The sequence below is a fragment of the Pseudorasbora parva genome, chromosome 17 (assembly GCF_024679245.1).
Source record: "Pseudorasbora parva isolate DD20220531a chromosome 17, ASM2467924v1, whole genome shotgun sequence".
NCBI lineage: Eukaryota > Metazoa > Chordata > Actinopteri > Cypriniformes > Gobionidae > Pseudorasbora > Pseudorasbora parva.
In genome coordinates, this window is record NC_090188.1 from 19,157,074 (window position 1) to 19,165,594 (window position 8,521).

Consider the following 8,521-nt stretch of genomic DNA (forward strand, 5'->3'; position numbering starts at 1 on the left):
TGTTGTTTTTCATCATAAAAATTATATAAATATAATATTAATATCAAAAATAATGTGCAACCAACATCTCTTCAGGTTAAATGAGTAGTGGCTGAAGCTGCTACTACTACAAACAGCGAGCGATTTATTTAGAACATCTCTGTCTTTACTAAAGCCAAAGTTTTTCCACACACTGGACCGCAATGCTGGCTTGATCATTTCTTGCTCGCTGGCTTTGGCTCTGTCATCCGCTGTCATGGCAAATCCTGTCCGTGCTATGTTTTGTTTTCTTTGCGCTGCTGCCAGCGCGTGGCTGACGTCACATATAGGCAGATTGAGTAATGTTTAACGCCTTTATCATTAAAAGTGCTAAGAAAAAACATCCATATAAAGTCTGACGTACTTAAATCAAATGCGTTATTTCCTATTATCGATACAATCGATCGATTACCTTTTAAAGCGATATTAGATCGATATATGTCGTCCAGAAGGCCAACTTATATATACATATATATATATATATATATATATATATATATATATATATATATATATATATATATATATATATATACTTATATATATATATATATAGTGATATTAATGATGACTATTGGCTAAAGAAATTAACCAGCCACATCACAGCAAAATGAATCTCTCCGATAAGAAATAGAAAAGGCTCTCAGCAGGCTGTTGCACAATACGCCTTCACGTCCAGATGAGCATAATATGATTTGTATTTGTGTCTGTTTTAATCGCTCGAGCTAAATGAGAATTTAATTGCTTTGCCACCATTTTTTGCATCGAGCCACACAGAGGCTCTGGCCACCTCACACACGTCCCTATTGCGCCACAATCCCTAAAATGAGTTTGTTCTGTTTATACATTAGAAACCCAGTAAACAAATAAAGAGAATAACAGGAGGGGAGTAGTGATTTACTGCATTTGCTTTTTTAGCACCCCCCAACCCAAAAATCTCCAGTTTTGCAACATTAGCCAATGTTTACCAAAGTTTAGATAATCTCATTTGCATATTAGATGTGATTAGCACAGTTCATTGTCAGGATTACGCGTATTGGGTTACACAGTCGCGTAGCATCAGCGTATGGATAGATTCGCCCGTGTTTGAGGCGTTAGAGGCCAGCAGCGATCCCAACCATGCTAATGAGCATACCTATGTAAATGAGGTAAATCATACATGCTCACTCTGCTGGGACACACATTCACAATCACACACTTTCTTAAGAGCTAAAACACACATGCCCGTTTATGATCAGCCCATGTGTCTTCCCCTCGGATCATTTTTTGGTCATAAAGATGCAAATGAAAGTCATGAGGTGACAGAGAGGGGGGTTCTCTCTGAACCCACTTTTCTAGAAGCTAGTGTATTTTTCTAAAGCCAGTTTTAGAATCCAGTGATTTATCCAAGTAAAACACATTTAATTTATGGGCTAAGATTTCAAGGCTAATGTTTTGCACACATGCTCCTCTGTATGGATGTTGTCTGCACTTGAACTGTTGTCTTTGCTACTGACCCATGGCTTACTAGCAGATATACTGGCCCTTTACAGAAATGTTACACTTGAAAGAAAAGAAAAGGAGAGAGATGGAAAAGAAAGTGCATTTCATTAAACAAATTAATAGTAGCACCCAAACTTCATTTGATTCAAAGAGTGATATTAATGATGCATCAATGCATCGGGCAACTATCAGTATTGGTCGATAAAATCAATATCATGCGCTCTTTGGACATCAGCTGATATTATAACATTATCAGCCATTTATGTCCTATCAGTCAAAAAAGGGGAAGTAAAAAGTTCCTGAACTTGAACTTAGACATATAACAATAAAATGTCTCTGCACTGTAAAATCCAACAGCTGTTCTTACTAAGACTTTTTAGTAAACTTTAATTTGTTCCAATTATTCCAATAATTTGTTGAACTTACTTAAAACAATTGAGTAATCTGAACTATTTGCATGCTATGCCTTTGCTACTTAGAAAACCCAAGTAAACATTACTTGACTGGTTTGAGTACCATTTTGCCAAAGGAAAAAAAAAACCCCGAAAACACCTCAAATAAAAGAGGTGGGCGGGCAAAAGGTTGAGGCTGGGCAATTCTTAAAAGACTTTTCACTTATTTCGTCCACTTCTGCGGTCATCGTTCTTCTTAGTTGCATTCACTCATTTTCCAGTCATCTTGAATGCTATTGAAAATACAATTAAATACTTTGGAAAAGCATCACATAAGCTGACTTCATAAATTTATGTTGATTTCCTAAAATTTCACACCATTATGGTGATCAGTGTTCCTTTTGGTTGGGCACTTGGAACTTAATTGATATTACTGTAAATCTTGTCCTATTGATGCAGCAATGCATCACAAATTCACAGTTATCTGATTTCAAAAGGGAATTAATAAGTATAATTATAATAAGTATATACTTATAATAAGTATACAATATATATATATATATATATATATATATATATATATATATATATATATATATATATATATATATATATATATATATATATATGTGTATATATATATATATATATATATATATATATATGTGTATATATATATATATATATATATATATATATATATATGTATATATATATATATATATATATATATATATATATATATATATATATATATATATATAATATATACACACATAATGCCAATTAATGATCTTTTAACATTTTATTGTAAACACTTCTGACAAACTTTTAATTGTGTTGATATAATGCCTCTATATTTATGACAATATCCAACAATTGACCATGCTTGAGTCACACACAGACTTCAACATTCAGCATGCAAAACACAAGAATGGTCACTTTTTTTTTTTTTTTTTTTTTTTTTTTTTAACACTTAATTAGACCATTACAAGTTCATTTGCTGTCATTATTGGGGTTATACTGACAAAAGACAGCAAATAAAATGGTAAAATAAAGCCAAAAATAATAAAACGGAGTTACGATTGCCCTATGATTAATTTATTCGTACTGCAATGCATTCTGGGAGTACACTTCGTCAGCTCACAGATAGAATTAAGTCGACACAACTTGAATGGTTTAAGTAGGAATAACTTGATGCAATTAGGCATTTTAACACTTAATTGAGTGTTAAAAGTTCAGCTTACTTGAGAATTTTAATATTTTCCTAGTGATGTGAGCACTAATAACAAGTTGACACAACTAATAATTTTGAGTTAAGAACTAAACAAATAACTAAAAAATAATATGCTACTTTACTTGAAAATTTTAAGGCAATCAGTTTCCACACTTTTTCTTAGTAAAGTCAACTTATTACATTTTATAGTGCGGTCTCATCAGAAGTATCAACACTTGAATCTTTGAGAGATAGGACGAGGAAGTGTGCATGTTTTTGAGTGTTTGTGAAAGGGCCACAGCTGTGGTCGTTTCTCTGGCGACCCTGTGGCCCTGTGTCCCCGGTGCGGGCTTCCTTTTCACATCTGCTACAGCTGGAGAACAGCGTATCACACACTTTGCACCTGAAGGCATTCATACGCACACATACGCACACTCACAGATGCATGAACACACTCACACATGGTTGACCCGAGGTCTCAGAGCCCTTAGCGAGCCCATGTGTCAACTCTGGGCACACTTCTACCTTCTGTAAAATATATATCTCTGCATGTGAGAGAGGACATGAGCATTTGTATAGTATAGCTGGGTGTTTCTTCAACTGGCCACTTTTAGTCCAGTGCAAAATACATAGTTTACACCTTTCACACTCTTAGTTTAACTTGTATAACAATGTTACACCCCTGATGTACAAAAATGTACCAAAAATGTACACTTTCTCCATAATTTTAAATAATAATAATAATAATAAAAAACAATTAAAATCTGTTCAACAATTAAAATCGGATCATTTTGAAATAGTGTTTATTTCACTTTTTGTCAAAAATAAATAATAATAATAATAATAATAATATATATATATATATATATATATATATATATATATATATATATATATATATATATATATATATATATATATATAATATTTTCTATGATTCTTGAACAAAAATAAGCACAGCTTAAAACAGCATTTATTTTGTATTATTAAAATTTTTGAATGTCAATCTTTACTATAAAAAGTAGAATGTGTTCATAAAAAAGCTGAAACATGTTTTAATAAAAGTTGTATTCAAAATCAACACCTGAGATTCCCATCAGCCAAACTCTCAATGCTGAGTAAATGACCACTTGCTCGTGTGCAAAAAAAAAAAAAAAAAAAAAAAAAATTGTTGAACAATACAAACATACATTTTGTTGGTGTTCCAATCAAAAAGGTGCACAATGAACAATAATATACCCATACCGAAAATGTGTTTGACTTATTTTAAACACACTATCACACACAGAGAAGGAAAGTTCCCAGCCCTGTTCCTCCAAGCAGCATTGGTGCTAGACTGGCACATTAACTCCTCTTGACCCTCTATTCTCACCTGTAATAAAGCAGAGGACGAGCCCCCACTCTTCATACACACACATACTCATTTCTACTCCACACCCAGCAGAGAACAGAGCAATGGGCTTGAGAATATCCATGCTCATTAGCCCAGCTTCTGTCTCCATATAGTCTACTGTGTGTGTATGTGTGAAGTCTCAGGTGGCACACAAGGCAGATGAAAGTGTGGAATAGCGGGAGTAAGATATGTGACATTGAACCAGTGGTGTGGGCGCCAGCTGCTCAGGTTTAGTGTGTGTATGTGTGAAGGTGGATGGAGAGGGGCCATCAGTTCACAGCCTGTGAACCTCTCATTAGACTCTTTCTCACCGAGACTTGAGCTGAGTGAGGAGGGTGGGGGAAACTGTCAGTACACATGATCACAGGCCTCGCCTCTACACACACACACACACACACACACACACACACACACACACACACACACACACACACACACACACACACACACACACACACACACACACACACACACACACACACACACACACACACACACACACACACACACACACACACACACACAAAATAACAAACGTCACACTCATTACGCACACAAGCGCGTGCAGAGCTGGCACTCATGGAAAGGGACTCTTGAATGCTTTATTTCTCTCTCCTCCCCTCTCTGCCCTCCCTCTGTGAGAATGTGTGCTAAAGCTAAATCTGATAATCAGGAGTGACGGGCTGATAGAATGGATGCTGAGCGAGAACCTGCGAGATGATTTTAGAGTGTTCAATTTGTGTGGTAATAATCTGCGTGACCTCACAACCCAGGAAGTTTATATCAGCCATTCTCCTCATTTTCACCCAAACCAGACCCCTGGGACTCAGAAGCATCTTGCCCTCACTAATTTAATTTAATTTAATTTAATTTAATTTAATTTAATTTAATTTAATTTAATTTAATTTAATTTAATTTAATTTAATTTAATTTAATTTAATTTAATTTAATTTAATTTAATTTAATTTAATTTAATTATTTTTTTATTTTGTTTATTTTATAATTTAATTTTATAATTTAATTTTATAATTTAATTAATAATGTAATTAAAAAATAAATACAATTTAAGGAAACATCTTTAAAATTATGCTAGATGCATACTTATTTTAAAAAAAGAAATATAAATTGTGTAAATTTGGTATATAATTGAGTCACACAGATTCGGTTTGAACTACTCATCCTAATGTCACTTTAGATTTATGTTTTCCCACAGAACAAATTGTCAAACCCACTCTTTTCCATAAAATAAAAACCTGATCACTCAAAATACTAGACTATCCCATCTTGTGTGCTGCTGCGCATCCCTGTGTGTGTAATAATCAGTGTATGCGCGTTGTGTACCCGCCTATAGTTGCATTTTACTAATTAATTAATTTTGCCAACAATGCGCCTGAACACACATCGTTTTCAGACCAGCATGCCCATGGGTGAACAAGAGTCCATTTGCTTTTAAACCAGGAGTACATACAAACTCAAAACTGAATTTCTGACTTTTATTATTCCAGTCATGTAAAGTTAGTTTTCGACAAGAGGTTAGACATTCATTAGAATGTTTAGTCCAAAAATGTGTTATTGATGGATTTTATCGGTTTACTTCACATTTCTTCAGAGAGATTTATTAGGCATGTCCATTCCATCTTAAATTATGCAGCACAAAGAGCATGTCAGCAGTGGAAGCTGTGAAAGTAAAACAGTAAAAATATACCACTAAAAATTCTGAATCTATAAAAGAATAGAAAAGGAGGCCGTAAAGGATTACGATGACCTAACACTCACCACGCAAGCGCTATTTAAACACTTTTAGTGCTTGGTTAAACTGGATAGCAGGTGTTTAGTGAATAAGACAGGCTTTGTGCTGAAATAACACACGCAAAAGTGACAACTGTTTAGTGTATTCACCTTTGCGTTCTGTATGTTCTCAGTGAAACTGGATATATGTGTATGCAGTAAACGGGGACTGTATGTGTGTGTTTTGGAATAGAGATATCTCTCTCTCTCTCTCTCTCTCTCTCTCTCTCTCTCTCTCTCTCTCTCTCTCTCTCTCTCTCTCTCTCTCTCTCTCTCTCTCTCTCTCTCTCTCTCTCGGTTATTGATCGTCCAGCACTTTGAGAACAAAGAGTTAATCCTTAAAAGGCCAAACAGCACAGATTCCTTCTCAGTCATGAAAGTTTAAAATGTCTTCTTTTTTTGTTTGGCCCTATGAGACGTGTTCTCAGTGTAGCTGGCTGTGTGACCTGGGGCACAATGGAGATCCAATACCCAACCCTATTCATCCTACATTCAACCAGTCAATACCTATTATTAGATACTGTTGGCCTATCCGCCCAGTTATGGCACAGAAAAGTAGGTTTTCAGATTGGCTGGTGGAGGAGGGGAGAGTTGAAACTCCACCCCATCTCTCTCTCTCTCTCTCTCTCTCTCTCTCTCTCTCTCTCTCTCTCTCTCTCTCTCTCTCTCTCTCTCTCTCTCTCTCTCTCTTCTCTCTCTCTCTCTCTCTCTCTCTCTCTCTCTCTCTCTCTCTCTCTCTCTCTCTCTCTCTCTCTCTCTCTCTCTCTCTCTCTCTCTCTCTCTCTCTTCAAGGCCTGGATCAGCTTTAATTGCACTAGAAATATATAATGGACTTAATCATGATCCGAGTTCAAACATTCCTGATTATCAGGGGTGATTTCATTTAAATGAAATCTGGGTCTGTATAACATTTTACCATTGCTCTTTCTTCTTATTTTTTATTTGGTTACACTTTATTTTTATAGTCCACTTTAGACGTTCTACTAACTAACTATGTAATTACATGTTGGGTTGTAAAACTCTGTTCCTGAAGGGACACAACTCTGCAGAGTTTAGCTGCAACCCTAATAAACGTACCTGGTCCAGCTAAGTCTTATATTACCGTTATGAAATCAGCATACTGATTCATACTGTGTCAAACCGCCAAACTGCTAAAATTACGTGACATGAATCGATACACTGATTCATTAACGGTTCGAAGCTTTGTTTTAAAACGGCTCATTATTATAAGTCGTTATTTCTGTGTTTTTTGTGCACCAAAAACTATTCCTCGTTGCTTCATAAAATGATTGTAGAGCCACTGTAGTGAGATGGGCTTTGTAACGACGTCTTTAGTGCCTTTTTTAGGTCTTGAGAGAGGAAATGACATGGTGTCAATGAAGGCCTGTCTGAGCCGTTCTGAGCCATCGGATTTCAACACAAATATCTTCATTTGTGTTCTGAAGATGAACGGAGGTCTTTCGGGTGTTGAACGACATAAGGGTATGTCGAGCACAGTGCTGTTTCTAGGCATAGGCAAACTAGGCGGTCGCCTAGGGCGCCAACAGCTGGGGGGTGCCAATGAGCCCCCGCCCCAACAAGATTTTTTAGTTATTTCATATATATTTCAAGGCATTATGATTAGTTGCGATTATTGGAGTGAAGTCGCCATGGTGATATAGCTGTAATGAATGAGATCATGTAGAGGGCGGCAGGGAACGTCGTCATCCGTGGCGTTGTGAGGCTTGTGTCCGAGTGAAAAATGGATAGCTCACTTAATGTAACTGGAGTGATGCAAACACGGAGGCGATTGACATCAATGCAACATGGGGTGGTGTGCAACATATGAATCTTGCCTAGGGTGCCAGAAAGGCTAGAAACGGCCCTGGTCGAGCATTTTCATTTTTGGTGGAACTAATACTTTAATAATTTAATACATTTAATAATTTCAAAGTTTTGAATGATACTGACCTTATACCTACCGAAAGTATCGGTATCGTATCGAAAACAAAATAAGTGGTATCACCATCCCTAATATACATACACAAACTGACCACCAACCACAACTTTTAGATGCCATATTTATTTTTTAGCTTAACTGTTACAAAATGAGAAGCACAGGAATGTGGAATATCAAATGCAGTGAAGGATTTTAAAAAATCGATCCGATGTAGGTATCTCAGGAGACAGGAAGTAAAGCTAACATTGGATTTGGACGTGCCTTGACACTTTCTTACCTTGGATTGCATCCTC